This window comes from Chlorocebus sabaeus, chromosome 8 (genome assembly GCF_047675955.1).
Source record: "Chlorocebus sabaeus isolate Y175 chromosome 8, mChlSab1.0.hap1, whole genome shotgun sequence".
In the NCBI taxonomy this organism is placed as follows: domain Eukaryota; kingdom Metazoa; phylum Chordata; class Mammalia; order Primates; family Cercopithecidae; genus Chlorocebus; species Chlorocebus sabaeus.
The window spans coordinates 19,301,452-19,317,038 of NC_132911.1; positions in this window are offsets into that span (position 1 = coordinate 19,301,452).

Here is a 15,587-nt window from a genome sequence, read left to right on the forward strand (position 1 = left end):
AATTCACTAAGCTATGTTTTCGTTTTGTTTGGTCATCTCTATCCATATTTTACAACAAAAACATTACTTCTAAAACATCATAAGATGAAAAGGCACACTATAAAAAGTCCATCTATGATGGCAAATGATTAATATTCTTATTTAATAATCTTTAAAAAATTAATAAGAAAAAACTTAGCTCACTTTAAAAACGAACAAAGGTATTTCATAGAAGACCTACATTGGCCAGTAAATATATTTTTTAATGTTCAAACTTGCTTATTGTCAAGGAAATGCAAGTTCAAATAAAAAATAAGAGTGTGATTGATGATACTGGAAAAGATGAAAATAAAATGGCAATACCTAATGTCGTTGAGCTTGGAGAGAACTGGCATTCTCCCACAATGCTGAAGGGAATCTAGTTTGTCATAACTAGTTTGGAGACTAATTTGGCAATATTTAATATTAAAAATTTTTTTTCAAAAAACTTTTTAAAAAACATTTACCTAAATGACTTCACTTTTAAGAATTTAGTCCAAAGAAATTATCATGAAAGTCTGAAAAGGGATATAAACAAAGATGTTTAGCAAACTATTACATAGTTTTAAAAAACTAGAAATAACTAAATGTCCAATAATAAGGGGCTTTTTAAATTATCAACTCAAGGAAATAATATGTAGCCATAAAAATGTAGAACACCTAATAATGTCAAAAATGTTAGTAAGATGGTTTTGAAAAGAGCAAATTTAAAAGCAATGCCTACTGCAATACTATTATTTCCTTGTAAACATTTATACGATTCCATATAACACACATAAATAACTGTGTGCAGAAGAAATGGGGAAAGCAGATTTATCACAAAGTGAGTATCTGTTACCACCACCCAAGTCTAGAAATAAAATCATTAGGGCACCCCCAAAATGCCCTCCTTCCACCTCCCAATCTCTACACCCTCCCTTCTGTGCAAATCAACCACATTCCTGATAGGATTATAATCATTTCCATACTTTTCTTTATAGTTTCATCACTTGCATATATATCAGTAAATGCTGTAATTTAGTTTTGTCTGAATGCAAACATTATATAAATGGAATCCTATAGTATATGTTCTTTTGTTCTTGGGATTTTTCACACAACATTTTGGTTGCAAAGCTCATCCCTCTTGTTGCACACAGTGACCGTTTTTCATTGCTGTATACATATTGGAATGGAAAAAGCCTTTCTAACGGGTTACATGAATATACCACGATGTCTTCATTCACTCTGCTCTTGAAGGACATTTAGCTTCCAGTTTGGGAATATGCTACTACAAACATTCTTCTAGATGTCTTTCATCACACAGGGAGCGTATAACTCTGTTGAGTGAATTAGGAGTAGAATAACCAGATGAAATGATATGTAGATCTTCAGCTTTTATAGATTATATCAAACAGTTCTCCAAATTGCCTATGACCATTTGTCACTCTCATCAGCACGGTGAGAATTTCCATTGTTCATATCCTTAATAAGACTGGTTATTGTCAGCCTTAATCATACTATGGTTATGTAGCAATATCTTGTTGAGATTTGAATTTGTATTTTCCTTATTTCTAATAGCTTTATTGGCCATTTAGACATAGTCTTTTATGAAGTGCCTATTCAAATCTCTTGCCCATTTTTTCTATTGGATTGTTTTTATTTTCCTCTAAAAGTATAAAATATAAGTGGAGAAAAAGATTTTTAAAATGGACTGCATGGATCTTCCATAATGGTAACAATGACTATTTCTGAATGATGAAATTATGAGGGATTTATATTTTCTTCCTTGGGCTTTTCTGTAGTTTTCTAATGTCCTATAATTATTATGTATTATTTTCAGAAAGTTTAAGTGTTACACAATTACAGTGAATAAAAACAATCAGTTTTAGCAAAGACACTGTCCAGGGAATAAAGTTGGAACACTGACTTGTTAAATTTATGGTATATAGGTAGAGTATCATTTATTTGAAATGCTTGGGACCAGAATTGTTTCAAATTTAAGGTTTTTTTTTTAAAGTTTTGGATATTTGCATATACACACTGAAAGATTTCAGGAATAGGACCCAAGTCTAAACACAAAATTCGCTTATGTTTCATATATGCCTTATACACATAGCCTCACGGTAATCTTATATGATATTTTGAATACTTTCATGCATTAAACAAGGTTTTCCCTGTGACCCATCACATGAGGTCAGGTGTAGAATTTTCCACTCTGGTGTCATGTTGGTGCTCAAAGAAGTTTTGCATTTTGGAACATTTTGGATTTCAGATTTTTTTATTAGGGACGTTCAATCTGTATTTGGATGATTTACGGTGGTGAATCTCAAACTATTATAAGGTGTTCCACAGTTAAAATTGAATAATAGTGACCTTTTCCAATTTTCAATGGTTTCATTTATTTTGCTTAATGCCTTAGTACCAAATTTAAAATACCAAGTTATTGACTTATATACATGTCAGCGAATTTATATGTCCAATAGGATCAAGAAGAAACAAAAGAGAGAACTTTGAGTCATAATTAGGAAATCATTCTCTATATCGAGAATGTCTTCTTTCACTCTCATCAGAACTCATACTATTGTAGCAGCTTCTTAAATAAAAGTATGTGTTCTGATAAATCACACATTTCAAGGTGTTAGATTTCTTGTATCCAAAATAATTAATTATCAAACATTAATTAAATAGCTGTACCCAACAGTGTATAGCATAAAAAAATTAAAACAATGATTGCTCTCAAAGAAATGCCATCTAATTGGAGAAATAAATTAAGCTAATGGAAATAACAAAAATATGATAGTGTATAAATAATGCAGGGAGTCAAAGAAAACATATTTAAAAGTAAGATGAAGCCATAAAAGGCCTAATACAAGAGAACATTAAACTTCCAGAAAGTAATTTTTCTTCGTTATTGGGACTCTGCCAAATCACTCTGTCACAATAGATGCTACTCTACAAAAATTAAGATTTTCAATCTAAATTAATGCTATCTTCTTATTTTTAAGATAATGGCCAGTAAATGGTTTTAGGATGGTCTCAAAAGCTTTAGTTCCCCAAGATCCCAATCCTTTCTCTACTAGATTTTATGATATATGTATGTCCTATTTATACACAGAAACATGTCTTCTTTTGTCCTTGCCTAACCTGGAATATAACTTGAAGAAGCCCTTAAAATGTTATTAAAAATTAATTTCCAACTATGACTCTCAACACTTCTAAATTCCACATAGCAACTTAAAGTCAGTTTTCATAAATGCTAAATTAGAATTCTGACACATAATTTAAAAGGAACTGTACAAGGATGTAAGTTTAAATAAGCTTGGAATGTCAGGGAGGTGGCAGGGCAGGAAGCACCATGGATCTGTCTCTTGAAGCAGACAGCGATTGTACTGGCAGAATCTGTCTGAGGCAACTATTTGGGAATTCTACAGTCCACTCAAAGGCTTGCAGTTTCCAGGCGAAAGTGTGGTTAATTTTGACCAATTTCAGCCTAGTGCAGTAGCAACTTTGCATCTTCCCACCCCCAGCCCTGTGGCAGGCAGCTGTGTTAGGGTGCCTAGAGTGGCTTTTAGGATACAGAGCGGACAATAAGGACTTTGTTCTCCAAATGTTGGGGATCTGTGTTCGGATCATGACTGGTGCTTCTGACTACAGAGAAGCAGACACAGAGGCAGGCAGCCACTGTTACCAACTCCCACTGCCATTGTTTAATACCACTTGAGCCAAAGTGGCTACCAGCAAATTTAAAGAGATGTTAAAAGACAAAAACTACAGAGTTAAAGATCTAATTGGCTTATATTTGTGACTCTAGAATCAGGAAGCATTTCATTCCACAAAATAGAATAAATGCTCTAACGAGCTGAGCAGAGAGACTTGGCTTTGTAAGTAGAAAAGGGCTAAAAGCAAAAGGCATGGTGACTCACGCCTGTCCTCCCAGCACTCTGGAAGTCTGACACAGGTGGACCACTGGAGGCCAGGGGTTTGAGACCAGCCTGACCAATATAGCATAACCCTGTTTCTATCAAAAATACAAACATGCACACACCTGTCATCCTAGCTACTTGGGAAGCTAAGGCATGAGAATCACTTGAACCCAGGAGGTAGAGGTTGCAGTGAACCAAGATCATGCCGCTGCACTACAGCCTGAGCAACAGGGTAAGACTCTGTTTCAAAAAAAAAAAAAAAAAGCATACTGGTCAGTCTGATAGAGGCAGAAAGCAGAGAAACTCTAGGAAGACAAGGGTGGATCCCCAGTGAAACTCCACCTTCAAGTTGAAAAGCCTGAAACCTGTGGCCCAAAGTGAGAACTTCTCTACCCATTTTCCTGCTGTCTCCTGATTGGTTCTTTCTAAATAGTGTCTTTTTACCAACTGAATGTTGCCTTTTCTAAAACTACCTATGGCCTGCCCTGTCCCCCTTCCTGTGGCTACAAAGACCCCAGACTCAGTTGGCAAAGAGAAAAAATGGCTGGATGTCAGGAAGAGGTGACTTGACTTCAGAGAAGTGGCTGGACATCGAAGAGAGTCAACTTGACTTCGGAGGAGAGAGGTGGAAAGTCAACTTGACTCCAGGGGAGAGCGACCTGCCCTTCCCATCCTCTTTCCAGCTCCCTTCCCTGCTGAGAGCCACTTCCGTCGCTCAGTAAACATCTTTGCATTCACCAGCCTTCAGGTGTCCACATGACCTCATTCTTCTTGGGCACTGGACAAGAGTGTGGGATCCACCAAGTGCAGGTCTCAAAAGAGGCCGTCACACTGGCCCTTTGCTCTCACTGGTGGAGGGCAGCCGCCACATGCAATGAGGCAAAGGGACCACTGAGCTGATAGCACTCTGCTGTCCTCAGATGGTGGAGTTAAGAGAGCACTGTAACATACTCTCTGGGGTTTTGGGGTCACAGGCACCCCCATCTGGATGTTGCTGCAGGCCTGCATGGAGTTTGCTCCTGCTGGCGCCAAAGCAGCCAGCCAGTTCCTACGCTCATTTGCTCATGTGCTCCTTCCCACAAGGAGTTGAGCGTGGCAGCCGGAGTAAATGGGGCACCCCTATTGCAAGTCCCACAAAGGGGTCAAGGAAAAATCCTGCATCAATTTCCAAATTATTTTCCTTATAGGGTTTAGAAGGAACTTTCTTATTATGCTGGCTCAGCACAACTCATTGCTGTGAATATTCTGTTTCGTGGGAAAGTGGCCTTTTTCAAAGTTCAGTTTGATTATGTGGCACTTAGCATGAGGGAGTTCATTTAGGTTTGGTCAGGTCTGCTGGGAACTAGAGCAGAAGCTTAGTCCAAATAATGGCCTTCCATAAATTCTGTTTGACAAAGACAATGCCTTTTTTTTTTTTCTCATTTATTTCCCCCTTTTTCTACCTTTGGAAGCCAGATATTTAAGATTGGACATTCAAAAGCAACTGCGTATTTGTGGGAATATAGAAAGTCACCAAACGTGCCTGAGACATAGGCTCAGATAAGATGTGAGAAGCCCTTGAGTTTACATCTCAGGCTGATATCACACAGAGGGTAATACTCTACTGAAAAAAAAAATTTAAAAACAGCAAACAAAAACAAACAAAAGAAAACCAAAAAGGAGAAAAGTCTGCTTTTCAGAGTCACCAAATTATAAAATCCAAATATGCAGTTTTCAATGAAAACTTATAATAAAAGACATAAAAAGAAACTAGAAAGTGTAGCCTATTCAAAGGTAAAAGAAATAGACTGAAACCATCCCTGAGGAAGTTCAGAAAAACACTTTAATAAAACAGCTGTCTTAAAGATACTTAAAGAGCTAAAGGAAGATGTGGACAAAGTCTTAGAAATATGTATGGAAATATCGGTGAGATATCAAAAAAACAAACCAGAACAAAAAAGAAATTCTGTAACTGAAAATTATAACAGGAATAGAAAATTCACTAGAGGAATTTTCAAGCAGACTAGAGCAGGCAGAAGAAATAATCAACAAATGTGAATGTAGGAGAAATGAATTATTGCCTCTGGGGAAAAGAAAGAAAAAAAACAGAAGAAAAGTGAACAGAGCCCAAGGAACTTGAGGGACTACATCAGGTGGACAAGCACATACGTTGTGGAAATTGCAGAAATGGAAGAGAGAAACAGAGAAAGGGAGAAAGAGATTATGTCAAGAAATAATGGCCGAAAACTTTGATGTAGTATGTGAATCCACAAATCTAAAAAGTTCAACTAACTCCAAGTTGGATAAACTCAGAGACCTACACAAAAATGCATTATAATCAGCCAAAAGCCAAAGACAAAAAATCTTAAAAGCAGCAAAAAACAAATAATTCATCCAATACAATTCTGAATTCTCAATAAAATGACCAACAGATTTGTCATTAAAAACCTTGGAAACCAGAAAGTAGTGGGTTGGTATATTCAAAGTGTTGAAAGAAAAATAAGTGTCAACCCAGAATTCTATGTCAGGCAAAACTGTCCTTCAAAAATGAGGGAGAAATTAAGACATTCCTGGAAAAACAAAAACTGAGGGTATTCACTACCATTAGATACGCCCTGAAATAAATGCCAAAGGTAATACCTGAGGTTAAGGTGAAAGAACAAAAGACAGTAACTTGAAGACACATAAAGGAATAAAGATCTCTGGGAAAGATAAATATCTGGTTAGTTGTAAAGTCAGTATTATTGTAACTTTAGTTTGCAAGGCCAATTTTTATTTCCACATGATTTAAAAGACAAATGCATAAAAAAATCATTAATCTATGTTTTGGAGTATACAATGTATAAAGATAAATTAGTGAAATCAAAGATAAAATTAGTGAAAGGTGGTGGAGCAGGAGCCATATAAGAGCGAAGTGCTTCCATGTAATTGAAGTTAAAAAGGCATAATTTCAAATTATGGCATGCCATGGCATGAAATGGAGTAGAGTGGGGAGAAAAGACGTGGGAAATCTTATTTAATCCGTATGACAAACAGTAAGTAGATTGGCAGCTTTGAAAAAGATAAGCTTGGTGTCTTGAACTTTCAACCAAGGCATGGGTTGAAATCAGAAAGCTTCTATCATGGCCTCCAAAGAACTTCTTATCTCTGCTGCTAGGCTGTAAGTCGCTGAGGATACTTATTCTGCAAAATTCACCTAATCATCCCTCACTGTCTCCAGGCATATAAAAAGAGATAAATTAGAGGACAGAGTATTTGTATGGACTTACAATGTGTTCCCATAGTTTGCTTAGTGTTGCAAGGGTAAAAATAGTAATTATACAATGCAGAAATCAGACAGCACCTTGAACAAGTGAACAAAATAAATGTTGTCAATGATGGGCAAATAGACATTGTATACCTTCAGATATGATACCCTGAGAAGAACGTATCAAATATATGGTATTCCAGCTAGGAATGCACAAATGAATCTAACAATAAGGAAGAATTGAACAAGCCCAGAATGAAGAACGTTCTATTTAAAAGAAAATGAAGTGAAACTACAGTCTCCAAAAATATCAAAGTCATAAAAGCCAAAAAAAGGGGGGTGCTGTCGAAATGATCTAAACCAAAAAACACTAAAGGAAAAGTGAATGCAATACCTGATCCAAGACTGGACTCCACTAGAGGAGGAAATGCTGTAAAAGACATTATTGGTCAATTAAAATATTGGAATAGAGATGGTAGATTGGTGAAACTATTTTATTAAGGTTAAATTTACTGAAATTGACAATTATATTGTGGCTATGTAGAATGCCCATTTTCGGCTGGCCACAGTTCTTCATACCTGTAATCCCAGTACTTTGGGAGGCCAAGGCAGGTGGGTCACTTGAGGCCAGGTTGAGACCAACCTGGCCAACATGGCAAAACTCCATCTCTATAAAACACAAAAATTAGCTGGGTGTGGTGGTGGATGTCTGTACTCCCAGCTATTTGGGAGGCTAAGGCAGGAGAATCACATTAACCCAGGAAGTGCAGGTTGCAGTGAGCCAAGATCATGCCAATGCACTCCAGCCTGGGTGACAGAGTAAGATTCTGTCTCAAAAAAACAAACAAAAAACAAACAAACTATATATATATCTCTGGTTAGTTGTAAAGCCAGTATTATTATAACTTTAGTTTGCAAGGCCAATTTTTATTTCCACATGATTTAAAAGACAAATGCATAAAAATCATTAATTTGAGTTTTTGAGTATACAATGTATAAAGATAAATTAGTGAAATCAAAGATAAAATTAGTGAAAGGTAGTGGAGCAGGAGCCATATAAGAGTCATATATATATATATATAACAATTTTCTTATAAAATATACGCTGAAATGTTTAGGAGTAAAGAGCTATGATGTATAAAATTTATTCTCAAATTATTCAGTATAAATATTATACATACATACATATTTATGGAGAGAGAGAGAGAGAGAGAGAGCCTTTGCACAAATAATAAAGCAAATGAAATTAAACGGTAATAATAAGTGAATTCAGGGAAAGGATATATATTTGTTTGTTTGCTAGGGCTACCGTAACAAAATAGTATGAACTAGGTGGCTTATACAATATAAATTTTTTGTCAAGGGTACAAGTCTGAGATCAAGGCACTGGCAAGGAAGATTCCTTCTGAAGGCTGTGGGAGAGAATCTGTTCCATGCTTCTTTCCTAGCAGTATTTGGGGTTCCTTGACTTATAGACATGTCACATTGATTTCTGCCTTTATGTTCACATGGCATTCGGCCTGTCTCTGTGTCCAAATTTCCCCTTTGAAAAAGGACACATCAGATTAGGGCCCAGACTAATGACTTCAACTCAAATATCTGTTTAATTCTGCAAAAATCCTATTTCCGAATAAGTTTACATTCAGAGATACGAGGGTTTAGACTTCCACCTGTCTGCTTTGAGGCGGACATGATTAAATTCATAACAAGTATATAAATATTTTTATACGATTTTTATTCATGGAGATTTCCTGTAAGTTTGAAATTATTTCCAAGTAAAATGTTTTGTTTCGTTTGTTTGTTTTTTTAAAAAAAAAGTAAAAGAAATTCCTGTATAGCCCAGGGAGCAAAGTATAAAACCTATTCCAGGAAGAGGTACAGGTATGCCAAGTGAGTTGCAGGATTCTGCTAACCTGTATTAATAGGGCCCTTGGAATTGACAATAAGGGTAATGATCAAATGGGACAAATTATAAAATTAGGGCCAAATTTATCAGTATGAGTGCATTTTCCAGGAATTCCAGATTTGATATGTCCAGTAGCAATCTAGGAACTGTTTTTTGTTTGTTTGAGACAAGGTCTTGCTCTATTACCCAGGCTAGAGTGCAGTTGCATGATTATAGCTCACTGCAACCTTGAACTCCCAGGCAAGCCTCCTCCCTCAGCCTCCCAAGTAACTGGGCTTACAAGTGCATGCTACTGTATCTAGCTAATTAAAAAAAATTTTTTTTGTAGAGATGGGTCTTGCTATGTTGCCCAGGCTGCTTTCAAACTCCTGGCCTCAAGCAATCCTTCCACTTTGGCCTCCCAAAGTGCTGAGATTACAGGCATGAGACACCATGCCCAGCCATGAAACTGCTTTTCACATGGTCATGCTTTTGTTCTCAAACTCTTTGGGCTTACAGTGTGATTCTCCTATTAGACCTTTGCAGAGGTTCCACACAGCACCCCTACTTATCACAAACGCTATGAATTCTATTGAATGTATTACAATAATTGCAGATCTCTCTCTTGCCTTGATTCTGAAATGAGTATTGAGTACAAATGGCTCCAAGCCAGGCTGAAACATGGCCTAGACTCAGATGCTGGAATTTTCCTAGCATACTTTAGAGAAACGAGTATGGTGGCTGTACTAGTCAGTTCTCACACTGCTATAAAGAAATGCCCAAGACTGGGTAATTTATAAAAGAGGTTTAATTGACTCACAGTTCCACATGCCTGGGGAGGCCTCAGGAAACTTACAGTCACGGCGGAAGGGGAAGCAGGCATGTCTTACAAGGTAGCAGGAGAGAGAGAGGGAGAGAGACAGAGTAGGAGGAACTGTCAAACACCTATAAAACCATCAGATCTTGTGAGAACATACTCATCATGAGAACAGCATGGGGGAAACTGTCCCCACAATCCAATCACCTCCTGCCAGGTCCCTCCTTTGACACATGGGGATTACGGGACTTGCAATTTGAGGTGAGGTTTGGGTGGGGACACAGAGCCAAACCATATCCGTGGCTTAATGAGATGGAAATGTTAGAGGGAATTCATTATCTGCAGTCTGCTCAGCCAACCCCTACCATACACACCAGGAGGGCCCAGAAATGTATTACTGAAGGAAGCATCAACATCCATAAAAGTTTTTATGTTGGCTATCCTCTATGGGTCAGAGATGCTGGCACGAGATACTGCAATAGAACTGGGCTTCCTGATTTCAATGGGATAAATAGGATTCCTGCGCAGCAGAAGTCAGGTGGCAGCATTTGAGCATCAGAGGCAATAACCCTAAGGGATACAGTGCCAACTAGAGCATTTTGGCTCTCAGAGTTGGCAGCAGTAGCTAATGGATCATAAAGGCCCTAGGAATACAATAGATGGGCAACCTACCGATTTATGACTTGATTTATAACATCAGAGAAAGCCAAAGCCAAGAGAGCAGATATCTGACTTGAGTGACCACTGTGGGAAGAACCCGATTCCCAGACTGAAGTCAGTTCATACGTCCAGACTTCCTTAGCCAAGGTGGAGGCTAGATTCCTTTTAGGAAGGACTCTGCAACTCAATCACAATTTCATACCATACATCATCCTCAAAGCCTTCCACAGAGGGACCTCTAGCCATTTAACATGGTGATGGCCATTAAAGGAATGGAAAACCCAGGCCTCCTGGTGGTATCAGATACTGACTCTGAATTACTTTTGACCACATTCACCTACTGGTCAGGTGATGTGTGTTTTCGTCCAAGCTCATCTGACAGTGGGTCCGATGATACTCACAGGAAATTATCCTGTGATTGTTTCCCCACAGATACATTTCACAACCAGCAAAAAGAATCCTCGCATCCATTCCCTGACTAATAAAATAGGAGCTTGTATTAGTCCATTTTTACACTGCTGTAAAGAACTGCCCAAGAGTGGGTAACTTACAAAAGAAAGAGGTTTAATTGACTCACAGTCCTGGTTCTATTGAATTGGAAGTGAAACTGCCTCCTGAGCATCTGGGCTTCCTTTTTCTTGTTTGTTTGTTTTTTTGTTTGAAACGGAGTCTCGCTCTGTTGCCCAGGCTGGAGTGCAGTGGTGCAATCTCGGCTCACTGCAACCTCTGGCTCCTGGGTTCAAGCGATTCTCCTGCCTCAGCCTCCTGAGTAGCTGGGACTACAGGTGTGTGCCACCATGTGCGGCTAATTTTTTGTATTTTTAGTAGAGATGGGGTTTCACCGTGCTAGCCAGGATGGTCTTGATCTCCTTACCTCATGATCTGCCTGCCTCAGTCTCCCAAAGTGCTGGGATTACAGGCGTAAGCCACCGCGCCTGGCCCTGGGCTTCTTATACTAAGGAACTAACAGGTGCAAAAGAAAGGGGTTACTTTATTGGTCAGATGATTGATCCCGATAACTAAGGGGAAATAGTTGCTGTTACATGAGCGATGCAGGAGGGACTATATCTGGAACGTAAGAGGATTCATGGAAGCACCTCACATCCGTCCAGTAATAACTATCGTCTTCGTTTGGGCTTCCTAGAAGTGCCTGAGACAGGGATCTGGGAGCACATGATTTATTGAGAAAATACTTGTCAAGAAAAACCTACAAAGCAGGGAAGAAGAGTAGAGAAGAGGAAAGAGCCGATCATGTGTGTGGTCTCAGATCCAGCCTTGGCCCCATCCACCAGAGAGGACTTTGAAATACAAATTATGTCACACATTTGCCCCCTTTGAAGCAGGGTCACTAATCTTTTTACTGTGTATCACCCCCTTGGGAGTGGCTAACTCGTCCAGGAAGCTAAGGGCAGGTCTCTATGGAGGGGAGCAGTTGTGAGCAGTTAGCAGTCAATACTGACAGCAGTAGAGAGTGGTTGTACTGCCCGGCAAAGGCGATCTGAGCAGGCCACACGACATCTACTGTAGTCAATGGGAAACAGCAGTAATCCAACGCAAACACATACTCTACTGGAAGGTACCAGGAGAAATAGACAGAAACTATAGAGTGATGATAACTGATAACAGATTCTCTAAGGAAGCCAAGGGTATGGGATTAGAAGCACAGGTGAGGATTTTGGCCTTGAACAAAAGGGACTCTTTATCCCTTGAAACTAGACAGAATGAAATTGGTATAAAATTAGAGGCTTTATGTAAATGTGTAGGCAAAGGGTCAAGACATTTAACATTCACCTACATTTTTAGGCTAAATTGCTAGCCTGCTATCAATAAGTGTCAGGCATGTTTTAGGGGCTGGGAAAGTCACAGCATAAAAGACAGGTCAGGTCCATGTCCTGGTGGCGTTTACTGTCTGGTAAACCGTCAGTTATGAAACAGCATAAGGACTGGGGAACAGAGGAGGGTGGGGGCAGAATAGGTTTCCCTGAGAAGCGTTATCTGAAACTCAGTTAGCCCAATGAGGCCGGGAGGGGGCAGTGTTCTAGGCAGGACAGAGGTGATATTAGCAAATAGTACACATGAATGTGAAGAACTGAAAATTTCTGGGTAGAGGCTCCTAGCAAATGATGGGGCAGAGAGCTAGCTGCAAACCCCACAGAAGCACAACTGGAAACTATCAAAGGGATTTTAAGAATACATATACGGGCCGGGTGTGTTAGCTCATGCCTGTAATCCCAGCACTTTGGGAGGCTGAGGTGAGTGGATCACTTGAGGTCAGCAGTTCCAGAGCAGCCTGTCCAACATGGTGAAACTCCGTCTCTACTAAAAATACAAAAATTAGCCTGGTGTGATGGTGCAAGCCTGCAGTCCCAGATACTCGGGAGGCTGAGGCAAGAAAATCTCTTGAGCCTGGGAGGCAGAGGTTGCAGTGAGCTGTCACGCCACTGCCATTCAGCCTGGGTGATAGAGTGAGACTCCCTCTCAAAAAAAAAAAAAAAATACTTATCTGGGCCCATTGTGCTGGCTCATATCTGTAATCCCAGCACTTTGGGAGGCCTAGGCAGGAGGATTGCTTGAGCTTAGGAGTTCAAGACCACCAGCCTAGGCAACATTGTGAGACCTTATTGCTACAAAAAATTAAAAAAATTAGCCAAGTGTAGTAACACATGCCTGTAGTCCCAGCTACTTGGGAGGCTAAGGTGGGAGGATTGTTTGGGCCTGGAGGTTGAGACTGCAGTCAGCCATGATCATGCCACTATACTCCAGCCTGAGTGACAGAGAAAGACACTGTTTAAAAACAAAACAAAACAAAAACACATATATGATCAGATGTACAGTCTTGAAAGGTAAATAGCACTGTGGTGCCCAAACTTGGGAGTTTAAGGGCCAGGCGCGGTGGGTCATACCTGTAATTCCAGCAGTTTGGGATGCTGAGGAGGGTGAATGGCTTGAGGCCAGGAGTTTGAGAACAGCCTGGCCAACATGGCGAAAATTTGTCTGTACTAAAAACACAATAATTAGCTGGGCGTGGTGGCGTGCGCCTGTAATCTCAGCTACTCGGTAGGCTGAGGCCCAATAATGACTTGAACTGGTGATGAGGCAGTTGCAGTGAGCTGAGACTGTGCCACTGCACTCCAGCCTGGACGAGACAGCAAGACTCTGTCTCAAAAAAAATAAAAAAAAAATAAAAAAAAGGTGGATACAGTGGCAGGAGAAGAAGGCAAAGACATGAACATATTGAATGTCTGAGCACAGAGTTTAGCATGAGTGGGACAGGAATAAGCCCAAAAGATGGCAGACACACTCAGAGGAAAATGTAGGTGTCAAGGGGATAGAGGCCCATGAAGGTAAAATCAGGGAGAAGGGAAAGGAGGAAATTATTAAAAAGAACCAAGGAGGGAGTCGAGGGCAGGGAAGTTAAGAGGTTATGTGAGGAAACTTGGAGTTTGAAGATTTTGAAGTGGAAGGTGAAAAGCAATGTAGAGTTTAATCCAAATCACTGAACTGAGCTCATGGAAATTGAAGCCGGGTGCTGGATGGAGGGCATTTTATGTGACTTAGAAGTTGTCAAGAGCCGGCGCGGTGGTTCACACCTGTAATCCCAGCACTTTGGAATGCCAAGGCAGGTGGATCACGAGGTCAGCAGTTCAAGACCAGCCTGACCAACATGTGAAACCCTGACTCTACTAAAAATACAAAAAAAAAAAAAAATTAGCTGGGCATGGTGGCGGGCACCTATAATCCCAGCGACTTGGGAGGCTGAGGCAGAAGAATCACTTGAAACGGGAAGGTGGAGGTTGTAGTGAGCTGAGACTGCACCACTGCACTCTAGCCTGGGCAATAAGAGCAAAACTCTGTCTCAAAAATAATAAAAAAAGAAAAGAAAAAAAAAAAGAGTTGTTATGGAGAAGAACATGAGCTAGGTGCCTCGAGTCTCCAGTGAGTCAAGCTCACAGCAAGTAGGCCAAAAGATATAAACTCACTTGGTGTGGTACCTCCCTTCCGTACTTTGAGATGCCAGCATGACACTGTAGGAGAAATGTTTAGCTGGGGAGCATTCAAAATCAAGAAGCTGACTACATAACCACAAACCTGACGTTGTATTCTGCCAAAAAGTCTAGAGGCCCTCTCAAGGTTGGCATCTAAAATACATACAGAGGCTGGGCGCAGTGGCTCACACCTGTAATCCCAGCATGTTGGGAGGCTGAAGCAGGAGGATCACTTGAGCCCAGGAGTTCAAGACCAGCCTGGGCAACATAGGGAGACTCCGTCTCTAAAAAAAATTTGTAAATTAGCCGGATGTGATGGCACACACCTTTAGTCCCAGCTACTCCAGAGGCTGAGGCAGGAGGATGGCTTCAGGCTTGGAGGTCAAGGTTGCAGTGATCCATGATCCAGCCGCCACACTTAGTGGCAGCCTGGATTTCAGAGCGAGACTGTCTCAAAAACAAACAAACAAACAAAAACAGAATTTCCTTATTTAGCCTCTAAATTTAAAGTCTTAATTTACAATTGTTAATCCACAAAACACTAGGCTCAGGAACAAGTGTGGAGTTTTTTTATTTTTGGTAAAGACCAAAATCAGAAAGTTTAATGACCAAATCAGTCGTTTTTACCAGTTGAAAATTCTTACACTTCATATATTAACATCATTGAAATAATTTTAAAAATTCAAGCTAGCAATCTGCTTTGATGCTCTACACTTTATAAGATCAAAATTATCCTGCTCTCTGTTTAAATCCAATTTTCTACTTTCTTCTATTCTACAAGGCCCAAATAATGATATCACTGAGTAATCCTGGCCGATAATCACACAGTTACAACGCTGTTCTGTGCATAATTAGGGGATATTAAACAGTGCTTTGAAGCCCAACGCGGTGGCTCATGCCTGTAATTTCAGCACTTTGGAAGGCAGAGGCGGGCGGATCACCTGGGGTCAGGAGTTCCAGACCAGCCAGGTCAGCAGGGTGAAACCCCATCTCTACTAAAAATACAAAAATTAGCCGGGCTTGCGCGTGGTGGTGGACACTTGTAATCCCTGCTACTCGAGACTGAGGCAGGAGAATCTCTTAGATGGGAGAA